The following is a 19,626-nucleotide window of genomic DNA, read 5'->3' on the forward strand; positions in this document are numbered from 1 at the left end:
GCCCCTCCCGGCCAGCGCCCTTCCGCGGGCTCCGCAGGTATTTTGCACACGAGGAGTAAAAGACYGGCTGTGACAAAGTGCGCCTGCAGCCCTTCTAGAAGGAAGGTTGTCGAGAACGATATTCCTGCCCCAAAGCCCTGCTTGATTTACTCTGCAGAACTTAATTTCTCCATCACAGTGACATTTTGAGTATTACAGTAGTACTTACAGCCACCAGTCATGGTCTGTTGTGCTACTTTACCAACACAGAACAAAGAATCAGTCTCCAGCCTGAACTGCTTGCAGCTTAATTAGGTATGACACATTACTTCTTATGCTAAACTGCTGCAGGGGGATGTTGCGTATTGTTAAACAGCTGCTGCATTCTGTCCAAGAGGGAACTCAATTTATGGGTTGAATTTTATGTTGTAAAGTTTGTGGCTATGCTTTAGAAAAAGCAATGCTACAGAACCATGCTGAATTATTAAGACTGTTCAGTCACACAAGATAATAACCATAAAATAAGGGGTCAGACACTGGCTGGCCCCATGTGGTTGGTGTACGGTGACAAAGCATAGGTCATCTTGAGTGCAAGAGCTACTGCTGAATAGCAATACCAAAGTGGTCAGAGACCATTAAAAATTACCCTCTGGCCTATGGGACTGGCTGGATCCAGAAAGCTCAAAAATACTGGGGAAACTGTACTTATGCAATGAGTAGCTCTGGGAAAGATATCCTGACTCACTAAGGGATCTAGAAATGTGAATGTTAGTGAAAATTAAGACTTTTGCTTCCTCAGGTACTTTGGAAAAAAAATGACATACTGATTCTGAGTAACATCGTAAGACCTGGGGGTTAGCTATGCAGTTGGTAAGGGCTGGGTTATTTCTATTTATCAGGTATCCCATTTGAGTTCTGCCAAGAACTGAATATTTAGGATTTCCATGGCAACATATTTCTGAACCTATATTACAGTCAGACTGGTGCGTGTCAACTGATACAGGGATGCAGAAGGTGGTGACTGAATTTATTCAAGCAATCACATTCTCCTTTCCAAGGCTAATGCACATGAATTCTGCGTTAGCAAACTGAATTGACAGGGATTCCGTCTCAATGAACATGTATAAAGTTCCAGCCCGGAGAATAGCATTTAATTGATGAGTAGGATTATATTTACATAGCAATTACAACAAAGTCAAGGTTGGCTTTATATGAAAAATTGTTTGCTGTAATATCTTGCTGTTTGGTTGTCCAGGAAAGCTGTTCCTTTATGAGTAAGAAATAATCAGACTAAATGCGCTCAGCTTTCACAGGTACTTCTTTTCATATTCTGCAAATAGCCACTTCATGAAGCCAACTCTGTAGTCACACTGTGGTTGCCTTAGATACATACACTAATTTACTCTATTATAACTTAGGTGCTGGTTGTTTAACTGCACAAGTATTAGTAGTTATTCACTGTTATCCTCAAATGGCTGTTTGGTGGCTAATGCAAAATTAATAAGAGATTATTCTAAATACCATGTAAGTCAATGGGTATCTTTCTCCTCATTTCATTCAGAGCTGGAATTAGCTATCCCCTTTGCAGTAATACATCAGTGCTCCCAAATATTAATTATTTGTCCTCAAAACACCTCTGCAAGGTTGGGTAATGCTATTGATTCTATTTCACAAATGAGAAGCTGAGCAGAAATGTTTCCTCTGAATCATCCAGCAAATGCATGTACAGGTCCTCATCCTGATCATCCCTTCGATCTGGATTTCCTTCCATGGATAGCAGGATGTGGAGAGAGGAGTAGTGCCTGCCTGAGTTTGCTCCAACATGGGGCTGGACTGGGGCAGGGGGAGAGGAGCAGCTGGGCCAGGGAGCTAGGAAGCAATTTCACATCCCATAGTTCTCTGTGGTCAGAGAGGCGGACAACTGTATTCACATGTCTTTTTTTGGTACTTAGCGTGGAGTTTGGTTCTACAGATGTCTTTAGAAACAAGAGGGTGGTGAGGAATTAAAACCATCTATTATCCATGGTATGAAAAAGGAGCAATATGCACAACACCTTTGTTAAGCCRTCTGAATACAGTCCCTGCAGACACAGAGAGGAAGAGCTGTACTTAGAAGCCTAACTGAAATACTCTACTTGTCTTTCTCCTTTGATTGTACAGGAATCCAGCACCCGGCATCCTCAAATTCCCAAGTGGTCGGAATGCTCATCATTCTCTTCAACTCTTGACACCAGACTGTGTGTTTTAGGTTCATCTTTGGTGCTTCAATAGGAGGTCAGAGGATACCCCTGAGTGGCTTGCCTAGGGGCATACTGTACCAGAGACAGGGAAATAGACTTAGTCTCTTGAGCCTTCTACTACAAAAACACTTTTTTTCTCTTAATCTAGGCATTCACTGTTGTCAGTCTTGTTGCCATGGAAATTGTCTCTGTAGCTGGTATTAGAATTACTTTGTTGACATCATTATAAAGCATATAATAGATAGCTAAACTACTCAGATATTTGTCTTTAGGTCAACAGCTATTGAAAGTCAAGAGGCAATTTAGAAAAACTATAGACTCTTTATTAGTAGAACTTAATTGAACTACTGTATTTAAACTTCATTAAGGAATTTTTAAAAATGACCTTTCTTAATGTACTCTTTCTATATAAAGTATGAAATGAGGATATTGGTTTAGTTTGATCCTCGTTCTTATTATATACATACAGTAGATGAGAATGCAAAAGTTCCCTCATCCAGTTAGGTACTGTTGGATGTCAAATCAAAGACCAGGTGTTCTACAAGCCCATTTCCTTTCTTCAGCGTTTTATGTTTCCCAACCCTGTAATTCCCTCCAGGAAACCAGAAGAAATGTTAATTTCTTACCCTCCTTCCCCCCCCACCGCCTCCCATTAAAGTAACAGCTCTGGTCATTTGAACAATCAAGCACATGTTCTTACACTGTCTGCACCTTATGCTATCCATAAATGGTGATGTGGTAAGAAAAGCTATAGAGGAAAGGAAAGGAAATGACATTAACCTTTTCCATCTGATAAATAAGGGCTCTATTCAGCTGCAATAATCCACATCCTTCCCTAGAGATCCAGTTAATTTAATACCTAAGGGCTCAGTTCATTTAAAATTATTTCCACACTGGCCAGCTGATTTCTTGGTGAATTATTCAGTCCCCAGACTGAAATATTCTCCCTATGCAATAGCATATGTGAAAGGGCTAGAACCCTGCTGTACCTCCCAATAGAGTGAATATCCTGTTAGATTTGCCAAAGGATCTGTGACATCCACAGAGCTTCTCTCCTATCTATGTCCGCTAATTTTAGTGGGAACTTCTGTGCTGACTTCCAGGGGACCACCAAAATCTAAGCTCAGATGATAGCTTACCTTGTCCCATTTGCTGTTCTTTTCTGCAAGGAACTTCTCACCTCCCTATCAAACTGCACCTGCAGTTTATAGATAAAAAAAGAAAGACTAAGCTTTGAATGTGGGGAAATTAGAAGCAACAGACTCCAGCCAATCTAAAAAAAGCATCCTGGATTATGCAGGTATATATGAGGTTAAAAGTTACTGGGATTTGTGGTAATGGACATGGATCAATGACCCCAACATTCTTGCTTGTGTGACCCACRCTCCCGAAGGTTAAAGCTGGGAATTCAAAGGCTTTTTCTTTTCTTTTTTTTTTCTCTCTTTATCCCTCCGGAATACATAGATGGCTCCAGTGTGATTAGTATCTGCTCAGACATACCTGCCCAAGGAACTTGCAAAAACAAAGGACTGTTTGTTTGCATTGAGACAGATGTTTTCAAAGCAGCATGGAGGAGCAGGGCATAGAAGATCCAATTGCAAATCAGTGGGAAACAGTAATCTAAAATCACTAGCTGTATTTGAAAATCTGAGATTTATTACATTAGTTGTATTGATCAATAGCCCATTGAAAGCCATGGGAATCTTATCATTAGCATCAAGGAGWTTTGGATTAGGTTCCTAGATTATGAGACATGTTCCTTCCTCTTTTTTTTTCAAAGGGAATGTGACTAAATTACTATAATAAACTGAAGTTGTGTGCAATTTTGCAACCTTCTGATGCTGTAATAAGCTGTGCTCTGAGGGTTCATTATTAGACTGTCTTGAAACTTGCTAGTTAAACAGGAAAAACAAGAAATCTGACCTCACTGTAGTACTTAATTGAAGTGCATTTGTTGACTGATTTTCAGCTCTCATGGCAACTCTGTTTGCTAAGAAGTACAGGCCAGCTCTTAGCTTGCATGGACTCCTTAGCCTGTGAGGTAGACGCAGCCTAGTAAAATGGGGTAGAGATGCTGTACAAATACGTCGCACAAATATGTGTCCCACGCCAGGCTTGCATCGCAGGGCTGGACGAAGATTGAGCAGGAAACGGTAGTTGCGAGTTTGGGAYGTTCTCCCATTCTGCCATGCCGTTCAGCTTCTTTCCCCTCCAGGAGCCCAGGACCAGCCAACCCATGAGGCATCAATAAGCCAGAGATAAAGCAGGTGTGTTGTAGTGACCTTAAGTTTAATTCCTGGCACCGTGGTGTTGGGGCAGGGAACAGGGTCAGCAGAGGCAACAAACATCCTTGGATCTACCCTGCCTCCTTTAGAAATTCTGCATGTTGCAAATTGTCAGAAGGATCTGGATCTCTGGCCCCATAACACTGCGGAGGGAGGACTGCAAATACTCTCATGTCTGAGTGCCAAAGCAAGCTACAGCTGGATCCCTGTGCTAGTAAATCTACCTTCGATACTGTAATGCTGAGACTGGTGAATTATGGAGATGCTTAATGTTAATACGTTATTATCCCCAGCTCATCTGTATTGGAAATTAAAGCAGAAACATGAAGACCATTACCAAGTCATAACCTTAAGACCAGGTTCTCACTTCATACAGCCACTCAGCAGGCKCTGGTGCATTCAGCTATGATTCATTATCTCTGAACTTTGGTGCTGGTCCTGACCAGTTTTGTCTGGATTCAGTTAGCCTGTTCCACTGGCAGAAAAGACTTCTGAGCATTTGTGTTATCTCCCTGGAAATCTTAAGTAGGGAGCTGAGTGTGACTGAGAACGATTGCCTTATACAAGAGAGAGAAAGAAATGCATTCTGAAGATAACTGAGGGGTGGAATGGAAATCAGTCATGGAATAAATGGGCATAGTCTTTCCCCCAGAATAACAAATATTGAGGAAGCTTAGCTAGTGAGAGATGGAAATGGGCAATATTGTATATAATGTGATACTGATTTTGTGTGATACCCGGTGAATTCACCTATAATCTAGTTTGCCATAATGTTAAACTTGCTATTTTTTTCCCCAAAGTTTTGGAACACTTGTGGTTTTGCTGAGCAGTTGCTTATCAGCCTATTGAATACTGTAATGTTAGTCATGGTGACGCAGGTAGATGAAGTYTATAAAGCTTCATTGTTATAAACCAGCTGCAAATCTGACCCAGAGCAGATATGGATTCTATTCAAGGAGTCTGTAATGCAGATTTATGCAGATGACTGTCACTAGCCAATTGTTTGTTCACTGGAAACAGAGGGATAAGGAAAAGACAGCTACTCTGCGGAGGACAGGCCATAGAAATCGCAGTTCCTGTCAAAGCTGCCACTTTTAAAAAAGCTAAAAACTATTAAAGCACAAAAGAAACTTGCATCTCAGTTCTTTCAATGGATCACAGGTAGGAATAAGTGTGGACAAATCAGGCTATTTGATCCGCCACCAGCCTTTTGGCTCCTTTTTCTTGGCATTTAGTAACAAATATTTCTGCCCATGAGTCCACAGAAATAAAGCTCCCCGGACAGGTGAGTGCACGCACAAGGAGCAGCAATACACAGAAGTAGGAGCAGGCTGAGCTCATTCGTCAGAGCCTTAATCTCAAAGCCCTGTTGTTAGGGTCAGAGTAAGATCACTCGCCCGGGCTGTATCTTGGACTTAACGCTAATGGGTTGTATTAAAAGATTCTATAGCGGCAGGAGTTTCCAGGAACGCACTATGTTCAGGTGAGGCAGAACACCTGTGAAGGCCTATGGGAATGTGCACCAGTGTTGCTGTCTGTATTACACTGTGCCTATATTACACTGACCTCACTTTTATGGCCACTGTAGTCTGCTGGAGATCTCTCCTGGCTTTTTTGAGAGATCTGTCAGGGACTGCTATCACATTTCAGGTGCTAGTGGCAGAAAAACAGCTGCCACTGTTTTCCATGCAACTGAGTCAGAGGATGGAATAGGACAAGAGCTTAAAGTAATCTGTTTTCTATTGAAAGTGATGGCAGGCCAGCAGCAGAGGATTCTGGGACAAAAATGAGGGCTTCAGATGTGCACTGGTGGCTTTTATTATACATAATATTTGTGGGATGCAAGGATAAACTCCAAGGACCAAATACATTTGTGCTGCTTGTAAAAAGCCCTTTCCACTTTTACAAAAATCTCCTTGTGAAGGCTGCCTGAAAGAGGGCTATAATTATCTGTTGCATCAGTTATCAGAGAAATGGGGAACTAAAGAAAATAGATTTGGGGTCAAATTAGTTCCTGGTCTAACTCCTTTGGTTGCTTTATAGTTACTGCAAAGAATACCTTGAGCAAAAATTCTAAAAGCTGCTGGGTTCCCAGATGTAGTATATTTCTCGTCAGTCCTAATGTGCTGAAAGGATGGGATTTTCTGTGAACTTTTCCCAAACAGTCTTGCATTTTTTTCTCTCTTTGAGAGGGGAGGAGTTGTGCCTAAAAAAACAAACCCAACCTGTCGTTCTCAGCCCTGCCAACCTGTCAGTCCAGCCATGCAAGAGAAAGAGAAAGGGAGAGAGACAGAGAAAAAGAAAAGAGGGAGTGAAACAGGGATTCTTTTAGATCTCAGCAGACATTAAGGTAAAGCGCCGTTTCTCATTTCCTCAATTATATTTCTCTCTGTGTGTGTATATRTAAACAGAAATTCTGTTACCTTAGAGAGTTTTCAACTAACTATGCAACCTGTACAGGGATAAATTGTTTATCTTGTTCAACTGGAAGTGTGTTTTGAGTAGTAACCTGGCAGCTTGTTAATTATTGTTTGGAAAACACAGTCCTCTGTAACACTGGAATTCTAAAAGAGCGTTCATGTTCACTTAAATATTAAAAATAGGCAGAGCTGTAATATTAACAATCATGTCTGTATGAATACATGCCTTGGGAGGGATATTAAGCCTTGTAATTTCAATGTTGAAGCCATCCTCTAATTACTGAAGATCAGGATAAGAACATGTCTGAGGAGAGAAATTGTTCCAGAGCTGCCTATTGCAGGGCTCTTACATCTTCTGGAGTATTTGGTATTATCCTCTAGTGGAGACAGGATACAGGACTAGACAGACTGTGGGTCTGATCCAGTTTGGCAATTCYTACATTCCTCCATTCCTGTCTGTCCATTTCTGGTGGGGTTTATCCAACTTGTCATTACCAGAGGAGGAACAAAGCTAAGGTGCAGCAAAACTGACCGCATGAATTCTTGAGTTAGGAGAGCAGAGCAGCAGAGGCACTTTCAGCTCATACCAGAGGAAATTGAAGGTTACAGACTGTGAGAAATGTTGGCTGAAATGAATGTGAGTCAGAAGAATCATTCTGTCCCAAAGTTTGCCTCATGAGTCTGGTCTAGGCAACCAATTCATTKGAACTCTTGTAGTAAAGAGGGGCCTGGCAGTGAAGGCCTGAAATACAGGAATAGACACAATTTTGTTAGCTGCGAGTGTCAGGAGCTGTATGACTGTGTGCATGTACATACCTGTTTATGTATAAGGAGTCTACTGAGAAATGCTGACTCTTAGTATGCCAAAAAGTACGCAAACAAAAGTAAGAAAATAATAAATATGTTCATCCACCTTAGATATACCCCCTACTTCTGTTTTTTAAATCCCAAACAAAATTTCAAACTACACTGAAGACTCTGTGATGTCTTTCTAAATTTTTGAGGGTCTGGGTAGGTTGCATAGAAAGCACACTGGTAGATAGGATTTCCTTTCCTTGCCATATATTTTGAGTTCTCACAGCTACTGCCAAGGTGTGCCTGTTGGTCATAACCTGTCTAGTAAAACCAAACGAACAGGTAGAACAAAGTTGAAAGATGTCAGATAAAGACAATACAGTCATGTTGCTCACTGCATGGTTTGTAATGCACTTGCTGGGGATTTGATTACATAATACTAGCTTCTGCTAGTTGTTGTTAAACTGCTTTAAATACCTGTGTCTATGCTGTAGTTTCCAAGGGACGCTCTTTTCTGGAGAGCTCCRTGGCAGTGGCCACAACAGTGTTCTGAGCGCTGCAGAGGAAATACAGGTGATGCAGATCACAGAGCTGTGGTCTATGAGATGGTCTGCACACATAACCGTTATTATAAAAAAAGCTTGCAATGTCCTTGCATTGCATCACATGCCTTTGTTCTGGTAGTCTTGTCTCCTGGGAACTTTAAGCTGGTATTTCTTATTACCCCTGACTCATTCCCCTGTGGGTATGGTGACACAGAGTGAGACTGTAAGTCTTAATTGGGCACAAAAGAATCTGTTTTATAGATAGTGCTCTCTGCAATATTATTAAATGGTTTCCTGCTAAAGTCAGAATGGAGAGGGAAGTGCTTTCTCAAGTGACCTAAGGAGAGGGAGACGGAAAAGAGGAAGTGAATGCTTCAGTTTTGGTGAGGATAAACATTCCTGCTACTAGTCACAATAACATAAGTCAGTCAATGAAAGAAGGAAAGGAGGAAAATTCTTTAGCTTTCATGATCTCCAGAGACTTTACTAACTGCCCTCAGAGCTYGTTTGCATCTTTCTTTTGCTTTCTCTTCTCTTCTTTGGTCCTCTTTTATTTAGATGATTTAAAGCCATGTAAAGAAAGCCTGGGGCATGTACGACTCATTCTATAATATTGACAGGCGTTTTTTAAATGGGAGCAGACAACAAGGTACAAACATGCTGGTGCCCTTGTTCAATAATACTTTTGAAAGCACGTGAATGGACTGGTGCACCAAGATTGCTGCCACTAAGTCAGCCAGACTCGCTTCGGATAAGACAATTGATCCAGGTGCTGCCACAAGGAAGATCATAGTAACATGATAATAAGTAGTTTAGCATTGCTTAGCAAATGGCAATTGATCAATCAGAGTTAACTAACTGCAAACTCACTAAGTTCTATATTATATTAAGGCAATCTCTGTTTTAGATGGGTTTCATTAGTGTAGCTGTAATGAGCCCAGAGAGATTGGGGAGTCTCCTTCTCTGGAGATCTTCAAGACCCTCCTGGATGCAACCCTGTCTAACATGCTCTAGATGACCCTGCTGAGCAGGGAGGTTGGACTAGATGATCTCCAGAGGTCCCTTCCAACCTTACAGATTCTATGACTCAGCAGTACAATAGAAGGAAGAAATATCAGAAATACAATTTAAGTTCTTACTAAGATTTCTATAGCCTTTCTTTCTGGAGGGAGAAAGAACAGGGTTAGATGCATCAGTCATTTCTTCAGGAAGCCCTATTTCTAAAGAAATGAACTTTTGCAAAGTAATTGTTACCAGACAAAAGTGTTGAAATCTTTGAGAAACCCCTCTGCCATAAGAAATTCTGAGTAGTCCTTGGAAAGCAGCAGTTAGAGAACACTTCCAGCTCAGAGAAAATTTCTGCCTTCAAAAAGATACTTCTAATTCATCCAGCCCAGTATGCTCTGGCATGAATAAGATTCCCTAGAATGGCCAATGCCTTGTTCTTTCTTTCATTAGTTACCTTTCTTACCATGAGCAATACCATTCTTGCTATGAGCCTGAAACCATTTTTAGTAACCAGAATATCCAATTACATTAACTAACTGTGCAATGAAAATACGAGATGATAAATACATAAAAATGATAAATCAATCCAGAAAAACAAACAAAAAAAAACCAATTTATTTTCTGTTTGCTTTTCAAATTAGGATAGCAGTTTGATCTGATTTGTCATCTCTTCTTCTGACACTGTAGAATCAGACTAGTTGTGCTTCCTGTCTGCCAGGAAGAAATACTGTAACCCAAAAAGCCATTGTGCTGCTTTATATGAGGAACTATTCTTTTTTTAGTTTGCAGTCATGATAGTAACACTGGTTCCTCTTTCTAAACCAGTTAAAAGTCCTGCTTTAAGAGCGCAGACAGGGAAGAATATGATTCAGCTACTCAAATGTTATTTGTGGTGACACACTGGATTGGAGAATTGGAACAGTGGAGAGACTTTCAGCCCTTTCAACCCTTAATTTCCTGTGGAAGGATTCAGTTGAGGAAGCACTGAACTTTGTATTTCTCTTTGCTGTCAACATGGTAGAGAATGGTAGGTCAATACTAGCCTGAGAAGATGTAAGAATTGACATTTTATAAAAATCAGCACTCTAGTAAACAAATGGAATAGAGGCAATTTCAGAAAACAATCATTTTCAGACAAGTTTTCTCACACTCCAAATTAAAACCAAGATAGGGATTCAGTAGAGAATGTGAAATGAAGACTCATCTAGATAAAAGAGTAAAGCTACCTAGAAATTTTCCATACATAAGAGCTAAAGGCACCTCCATTCCTGAAGCAACCTCCAACATAAAGGCTCCCTAGTTTTTTTCAAATGTTGTATTTCAAGATGTTTTCAGAAGGGCAGCTAATTTTGTGTATATCAACATAAGAGCATTGATTTTTGTATTGCAGTACAGCATCGTCTCATTGTCTCTTTTGCAAGCTTCCATCCCAGCAGTGATCAGACCTGAGCTTATTTTACTGACCAAATTTCAGACATGGCCAGATGGCCCATTTTGCTCTCCAAGAAATGCTGATTCTTAGTAGCTATGGGAGAATGTGCACATGATATAACTGGCATTCTCACTCAAAGATAGCTCAAATGGAGACAAATCTGAACAACTGAGATATTCACTTAATACATATAAAAGTAAATGCCATAAAACGCAGCCTACTTTCCACCAGAAGTCTCAGTGGGAAAATTCAAACATTTCTATTTCCACTCACAAGCCTTAACCAGCTGCTTGACTATTAATGAATATCCTTTTAGTTTTCCAAAAGTGAGTGAGAACTCTTTCCAGGAATGGTCTGTGGTGAGATTTTAGTGCACTCTTGTTTTGGCTAGACTAAGAATTTTAATCTTTTCATGGCATTTTGTCACCACACTATTCCCAAAAGAAATGAGGAAATTGGTGCTTCATACAGAAACAAATATCTCTCAATTTCTGTGAGTTTCTGTTGCTCAGATCTCAAAAGATTTGATTCAGACCTTTTCTGTAGAAATAAATAGCATGGCTTCATTTTATCTACATGAACCTGTTCAAATCAAGTTCAATGATTGGGGCAATAGAGTTTTGACATGAAGTGCAGTTGCCTCGGTAACAATCAAGAGTGAAATCGGAACCTTTTGAACAGCCAGTGGAATGTGGTTCTGCTTGGATGACAATAGGTCAAAGTATTTTAATGGCTAAAAACGTAATCCAGTACAATAGGATTAATTGCCATGGTGTCATCAGATAGACACTATTTCTGCGAATTCYTTAGCTTGTGACAGCCTTTAACTGAAATCTGTTTAGTGAAAAACTTGTAAAATACCATTAATCATCTTGTTTTCCAAATCAACTGAAGAGTTTGTATGTCTCAGGGGGTTGGAAACAATACCTTCCAAGTGAGTGAAATTCAACCTCTCTGCACAAAGCTCTAATGAATGGGTTTATTCTGGACTCATAACTGGTTTTTAAGAACCAAAGGCTCATTTCTGCAGGGTGCTGAGTACTCTGGTCCAAGTCTGTTGGAGAACTTTAGTATTTGCTTCACTTTAAGCATACAAAATAATTTCCAGTGATTTCTAGGCTGGTTATTCATGTTCTTAAACCTGACAGTGTTTGCTGACAGTCAGGATCTTGCAGGATTAACTCCTAAACTAATACTGGAAGAAAAGATTCCCTGTTCAGCATGGCAAGAGCATGGGGCAATTTTTCATCCYTTCTGCTGACATTTTTCCAACTTCCACCACAATAACGATCCTTTTATTCTGCAAGATCCCAGAGTGCCTTCTAAACTAATAAAATGCAGCCACTACTGCAGCCACTATGTAAAATGAGAGTAGGAGAATATTTTGCCTGCAGGTTTAAGGAAATGTCGGATTAGGGTGCCAAAGCCTTCCTCTCTCTGCCCAATCCAGAAGCATAAAAGACTTGACTTGGCTTTCTTTGAGATGTCAGTATGGAACTTCAGCCCCACGCAGAGGTCTAGAGCCATCTGCTTGGATGACAAAATAGCAGAAATGGCCTTTAACATTCATTTCAGGCAGGTACCCCATTCTACCTTCTATCAATTTTCCTTTCAAACAGATGGAAGTCATTCTTAGTCATTTTCCTTTAATGCAAAAAGCAGATCCTCCTCAATCATATAGCTGCACCATGCATATCCTTTCATTGATGATATGAGGCTTTTACAACAATAAAGCYGCAAGCTACTAAGTATTCCTCTCTGAAATTATTATGTGGTTATGAAGAACAATTGAGCCAGACAATGACACAAACTGTTTGTTGTCCTCCTCGATGGGAAGTGAGCTTTGAGTTTTGCGAGGATGTTCATAAACAGCCAAGGGTGTGCAAGAAGAGGAATGACCTCAAAGCTAAGTTTTACACGGGAGAACAAAGAGATCTCAAGTCCTGATTTGAAAAACACGCGAAGGCCAAGTCAATGGCATAATGTCATAATTATCAACATGCATCATAGTGTTGTTGGAATCCACTGGTCACTTCTGCCTTTAAACAAGTTTATCTCTTAATTGCTATGCAGCTGTCAAGCTGCTTAAATGTTTGTGATAGCTGTTAGCTTGGAGATAACTCCATCTGTCTAGCATTCATATAGACTGAAGATTCATCCTTGCTGCTTTCCTCAGGATGTTTTGTGACATTATTGTTTTGAGATTGCTTTCCCCTTGTTACAGTCTTTCTGGCTCCTTTCCAGATTACTTTCTAGTCTACTTAATCTGTACTTTTTCTCCTGAGTGCAGTCAGTATTTCAATTGCCTCCAGATTAAGAGACCTAAGTGGTGTGGTTTGTTCCTTCTTTGGGAAATACTACTTTGTTTTTCACAGACTCCATTCTGCAAAGATCTTTTTAGCATGAAAAGAATGCGGTATAGYGCTATGCAAAATGTTCCTAAGGCAGAATGCCACCAGTCCAAGCTCACGTTATTTGGAGCTTGTCAGACCTTGAAAGTCATTTGAGGTTTAATTCATCAYCAAGTGATTTGTGGATCTTTTGAGTGATTCTGGCTTAGTGTCAGAAGCAAGTAATGCTCTTAATTTGTGAAGACAAGAGAAAAAACAATTAAGACCTAGGGAGATACAGGATAAAAAAAATCTCCCATTTACACTGGGTGTATCACTTCGGAGTTTAAATTTGTTGACTAATCATTCATCTAGCTCCCAACCAATTTGGAATGAGTCAGAGGGATATTCAAAGTAAATTTCAAACCAGAGTGTGAGATTCTCTTTAGGTTATGCAAATAGTTCAGTGGCATGCTAGAGTCTCTGCTGACAGTACCCCTATAAGGTTAATGTGTAACAAACTAGAGAGAGAGATTATTTTCATAGGCCCATAGCACCTATGAGGAAAAACAGAAAAGTTGTTTCCCAAAACAATCCTTGAGAAATGCTTTGGCAGTAAAATCAGTTCTACTGCAGTTTGATTTTTTTTTCTCATGAGTGTTGACATTTGTAATGTAACAGATTTTTATTTGATATATTTTGCTTGATAAGATCTGTTCACTTATTCATAGTGTTTGTCTTTGAGAAGTAAAACAGGAAAAACATGGCTGTTTGAACAGGTTTGTGGCAAACATCTTGAAATGAGCTGAACCTCCCATAAGTATCTCATTCAGTCAACAGTATTGCTGAGTGAAACTTCCCAAGCAAAGATCAACCATGGAAGCATAGGCCTTGGGCTCTGAGGGAGGCACACTCAGCCTCTGTGCAAATCACTGGGAAAAAAGATCTTACTGAATAAAACTAAACTCACTTTTATTCTAAGGCAACTTTGATTTATTTATTTTTAAATAAGCACTGCCACCTTTGCAAACACTTTGATATTTTGCATAAATAACGGTGTATTAACTTTCCCTGAGACACCTGAGGGATTTGCTGGTTGAATAGATTCATTATGATGGAACTGAGAAACCAGTTTGTTGCATTCCTCTGGTGGTTCATTGTAAAACTTTCAGCAAGTATTTTACCTCTCTGGCTCCGGTCTCAGGAAGCTTGGAAACAGGCTTAAGTCTGCTCTTATTATGTGCTTATAGTTAAGCATATGTGTGAGTGCTTTTCTATAGACTAAAACACAATGCCTTAGTTCTTAGATTGTCCTCATGCCACATGCCTGACCTAGGATGAAACACAACTCTGATTCAGAATGAATGTTTCTATCTTTAGATGAGTTAATAACTTACCTAATGATGTTTTAAAGGTGAGGGAGAAAGACAAGATTTAAGAGGAGATTCTGCCTTTCTCCRTATTTCTTAAAACACCAGTTGTCATGCCTGTGTTCATCCCTGAGGCTTTAGAGCCTCATTCAGGTGGTCAGCAATAAGCTATGGGATTGCTTCAAGAGACCAAAAAGGAAGTCACGCAACCCACACACTGAGGAAAAAATAAAATTCTTAAGTTTACAGTCTGAATACAGACACATGTGATTTTCCACTTCTACATTATTTTAATTATCTGCCTTGCAAAACACCAGCATACTGTAGATTAGACCACTGGACTCAGGAAGAGAATGACAGTTGAAAACAAGGGTGGCCAACACCATGCTCAGCGTAAAATTTGAAAAAACACAGCTATTAAGGTTCAGAGTAAACTGCCTTTCCAGACCACATCCAGCCAATCTGAGACCAAGGCTCACGAGAATGTATACACAGACGTTCAGCCATCTGCTCTACAAGATGTCAGAAGTAATATCTGAAAGAAGCACCCCATGCCCAAAGTTTATATAGATTCTGGTGGGGTTAAGTACCCAATATGGAAAGTCAGCACTCTGCTGAAATCAGTAAAGCAAAGAAAACGAAGATTAAAAGAGAGCCCTTAAAACATATTGCTGTAATTCCAGCAAGCCAAGCCAGTTGTGAAGAGCAAAGACACATATTGCTTGTGGTGATACTAAGAAACCCAAGAGCTAAAGCTCACCCAAGGCAGGTGAAATCAAAGAGAACCCCTCTCTAAAACTATTTCACAAACTTTTAAAAAGTGGTGACAAATACAGGCTGAAAAATGTGCAAGTGCATTTCAGTTTGAATGAGATATCTAAATCTTCAGATGCCACATAAGACTGCGGGCCTTGGCTGAGCAGCTCAAATCTTAGGCCCTGAACTAAGCTACATGATATCCTCTACCAGATGCAGAAGAAAATCCTGCTGAGACATTTCCGAAGGGGACCACAGCCATATCCATATTCATACATGAAAGGAGAGTCATACAAGGCTGCTCAGAAAGGCAAATAATCATTTCTGACCCTAGTCATGACTGATAAACTGACTTCTTGAAACATAGTATTTGACTGCTGGTTTTACATTTGTCTGACTRTATGTGTTAATGTCAGTCACAGAATTTTGTCATGCTTTTCCTAAGAAGAAAAAAAAAATGCACTGATACATTTTTTGAGTTGATCTTTAGCCTATACTTATCTCAACCTGTTTGATTTGGGAATCAGTCTGGAAATCCTGAGACAACAGAGTTTTTTGTAGTATTTGGTAAAAAATATAGGTCAGATAGATAGGGAATAATTTTACGTACCTGTTTTGTTTTGATTTTTTTCCTTCTCCCTTCCATTTGTAAGGAAGTACTGTAAAATGATATTTTCACTGTTCTACCCTACTTTGGTTTTGAAAATTTAAAGGCTTTACTGATTTCGTTGGCATTTGAGATATTTTATTAGGTGGGATATGACAGCTTCAGGGAATTATAATACAATTCAGGCTCAAGTGAGTGGCCCAAAGTTGAGATCAGTAGAAACTTGCAAGTGTTGCCTTCTGCACCAGATAGCCCTTAGAAGTTAATAACTGCTGTCAATCTACATCTTAGTGAACTTTGTACTAGGGATGAAAACAAATCAAAACAAAACCAAAAATCCTGAGCTCCTCATGCTTCTTAGTCATATCTTATGTCTCTCATCTGTTGAGCAGAGCTCAGTATGCTGTTAACTTACGATTCTGTTTTATTCTATTCTATTCCTTATATGAAATACAATAGCAAGGCATCTGATCCAGAACACCATCCATTGACACCAGCACAAGTCTTTCCATTGTCAAAGCTGCAGCCTTTTGAATTGGCAGGATTAAAAGTCGTATGGGCAACATGAGGGGTTCTCTGATCTTTACATAACTGTGTGATTAAAGACACAGAACCTTTTATTTTCTCCGGTGTTTTTTATAGGCATACACACGCACAGAGCTGTAGTAACATAGGGGAGCACTGGAGTACACAGAACTGCAGGAACTAGCTTTAGTGTCAGCAGAAGTACTCCCATGCATCTCCTCACCTTTCTTTTTCTAGAGACGTGTTTGAATAAAGAGCCCAACTGGAAAGACAAGACTGTGTGTTCTTATGTCACAGTGCCCTTCACTGGATATTCAGTTTACAGTGTACTCCAGAAAACAGGAAAAAAGGAGTATGCTTTCTGCCTCAGGGAGCAAAGCTGTGCAATGTTAGCAAAGAGCCCCTGAGATTGGCAGAAGCCCTTTACAATGTCAGTTCTTGGCCGCCCCCAAAACATACATTATCAATAACCTGGTGTATTTTGAGAAAAGATATAACAACACTGAATTGCTGCAAATAACAGAGCTGAGGGTGTTGGCCCTTTTAACTGAAAGTGGTCAGCATTATCTAATCTGATTCTATCATTGTTCATGACCTGCCATTTACCTATTATTATATTACGTCATGTCTATTCAAAGCTGCAACAAACTGTTCTACTGTTCCCTGCCAACAAGGTCTGGTGGAAAAGTTCCTCGAAGAATTTTTCTTTGCCACTGTAGACTGATTGCAACCCATAAGGCTCACTGTGTGGAGAAATCCCACTGCAGAAATCTACAGAATTATTGAAATTAATCTTCACTGTACTCAGCTCAAATATCTCTGTGTTGGGGAACAAGGAGGGAGGAAATCATAATTAGCACTAACACTTCTACTCAGTTGCCTCACAGCTAACTTGCATGAAAGCCCAGGGGATTTCTCCTGCTGAGGTTAGGGAGAGGTTTGCTACTRATTTCCACAGGAAGATGACTGGATATAAAGTACATCTTTTCAGCTGATCCATGTCTGCGTACCTGCTAAATTTTCAGATCTGGAAGGTGTACCAGTTACACTTCTTTAAATATTGAGGCTCCAGGGGCCAGCCAGAGGTAGAGGCTCTTTGATYCTCTCAGCTCAGTACTAAAATGCGGATATGTCATATCCGATAGGAAGAGCACTGACAGGAGGGATTTCCAGGCAGGAGGAGATGGCTCCTGTGGGTGCTGATGCTCCACTGCAGGAGAGGGCTGCACTGGCCACACGGCAGGGTCACCTTGCAGGCTTAGTCTCAGGAGCCCCTGTTGACTTTGTTTCCCTCCTGTGGTCATGGACTTGGCTTATCAAGACAGCTGTGGGTTAGCACAGCTCAGCCCCTGGCACTGCTGCAGGTGTGCTGAGGCTGCTCCCAAGCTGCATGCAGCCTGAGAGCCACCCCACAGCTGCATTAGGAGAGACTGGTGGGGGTGCACCACTGTCAAGGACCTGTTGGCCTGGCCACCTTTGTACAGGAGCTGCTGAGAGCTCTATCTGCTAATACAGTTCTTCCTGAAAGGGTTAAGAGGAGGAAGAGAGTCCTGAGAGCAAACAGTTCTGAATTTGCACCCTTGCCAAATTGTCTGAGACAAAGAATGGCAGCGAGGCCCAAGATCAAGAGTTTCAAGTTGCCAGCACTTTCCATTTCTCATGGTATTTCAGTGTTTCCACTGCTTGTTCCTGGCTAAAACCAAGCAGTGCATACAGTGCAAATAAATTAAAGTAGACATTTTCAGGTTTTTGCAGATTTAGGGAGTTGCTCTGAGTTGTAAGCAGGGAGCTGGTTCACTTTAAATCTGTCCTGTAGCTCTGAACCTGGTAACCAACCTTCATCAGGAGCAATTGGTTCAGAGTCTGCTCTCTCAAACTTCAGGGGCCAAATTTCTTCTTTCCTTTTTTTTTTTTTTTTTTTTTTTTTTTTTTTTTTTTTTTTTTTCCTTTTTTTTTTTTTTTTTTTTTAAGGCGATCTGGTTTCACTTAGATGAATTAAATGTCAATATATCTGTTACTGTGAGTTGTTCCAGTGTAGATTACAGCACTCCTGCATGACTCTAAAATCTGTGCAAACGTCTGCTGCTCTGTGCTATTGTGCTATTTATGTCTGTGTTTTAAAATGTTTAATAAACACTTTTATATTGATACTTTAAGTCTTCTCTTTGTGTTGAGGTTTTGAATATGGAATCCAGGAAATACCCTTTTTATCCAGCTCTGAGCCTAGCCTATTCAAAGATTGTTTTTACTTCTTTATTTGGAATCTTTTATTTGAAAGTGTATATATATATATACACACACATAGAGAGACACACATGTATATGCATGGAGTGGAAAAGTGTTACGTGTAACATCATGCTTGAGAACTGAAAGTGTTACAAATGTGAGTCCAAAACTCCTGTTGTACTGCAGCCCTACCAGCCTCCGCTGCACTCYGTCATCTAAGCTGAAGTGATCAGAACAATGAAACATTTATTTTAAAGGGAAAACTGAGACATTTAAAAGCTTCACTCAGTTGGCTTCAAAGACGTTACTATGGATCTAAGAAGGTTCTGTGATCAGAACTCCCAACTGAGGTGTGATTCCGCTCCTGTTAAAGTCAGCACAGAAATGCATATTGATGGGAAAGTGTTCCCAGTCAGGTTGTTTTTGTGTGAACCCCTCTCTTGCCCTCTGCTTCCCGGAGGTCTAGCTTTTGGATTATGACTCGTACAATTTGGGAGATTTTTCATTCCCCCTCCCCTTACAGAGATGTCCCTTAGTCATTTGTGGAGACCTGAACTGGGATGCTTGACATCAAATGTAAAAGAAATACCTGTCACATAAAGTTGTATTAATGGAGAATAATAGGTGTTTTCAAGCCTGATCTGTTAGAGAACCAGAATATCAGATACTTTCTGAAACTGAAAACATCACTGAGCTTTTTTATTCTTCCAAAGGAGATGCATGAAAGGTTTAGCACCGAAATGATCTGTCTTGTGGGCTAAGAATTAGACTTGAAATCCATGCAGGCAGCAAATTTAGAAGCACAATCTTGTGTGTCCCAAAGCATACCTGTTGGAGACTGTTAGCCAACACCTCTGTAGGCTAGTCATGTGCTAGGGACACGGGCAGGAGATAGAAAAATGGTCAGTCATGAAGTGTTCAAAGCCTGCTCTGGGGATCACATTTCAGAGTGGTATGGAGAGAAGCAGGAAGGACTGGCCGTAAGTATTACGAGAAGTTAGTTCCCTTTCCAAAGAACAGTGAAAGGAAGGAAGGAAGGAAGGAAAGAAGGAAGGAAGTGCTTCAATGCTATCCTGTAATAGATTTATTTAGAATTTTTTTTTTTTTT

General features: G+C 40.3%; 1 protein-coding gene across 1 annotated transcript in view; it reads left to right on the forward strand.

The window, feature by feature from the left end:
* The first annotated feature begins 6,751 nt into the window (after nucleotides 1-6,751).
* Nucleotides 6,752-19,626, forward strand: part of KCNJ16 (potassium inwardly rectifying channel subfamily J member 16) — an 18,921-nt gene continuing 6,046 nt past the window's right edge. The window contains exon 1 of the mRNA XM_085304741.1: nucleotides 6,752-6,854. The gene's annotated coding sequence lies outside the window, so the exon portion shown is untranslated. The remainder of the gene's footprint in view (nucleotides 6,855-19,626) is intronic.

The sequence above is a fragment of the Rhea americana genome, unplaced genomic scaffold, assembly GCF_003343005.1.
Source record: "Rhea americana isolate MKP2758 unplaced genomic scaffold, rheAme1 scaffold_21, whole genome shotgun sequence".
NCBI lineage: Eukaryota > Metazoa > Chordata > Aves > Rheiformes > Rheidae > Rhea > Rhea americana.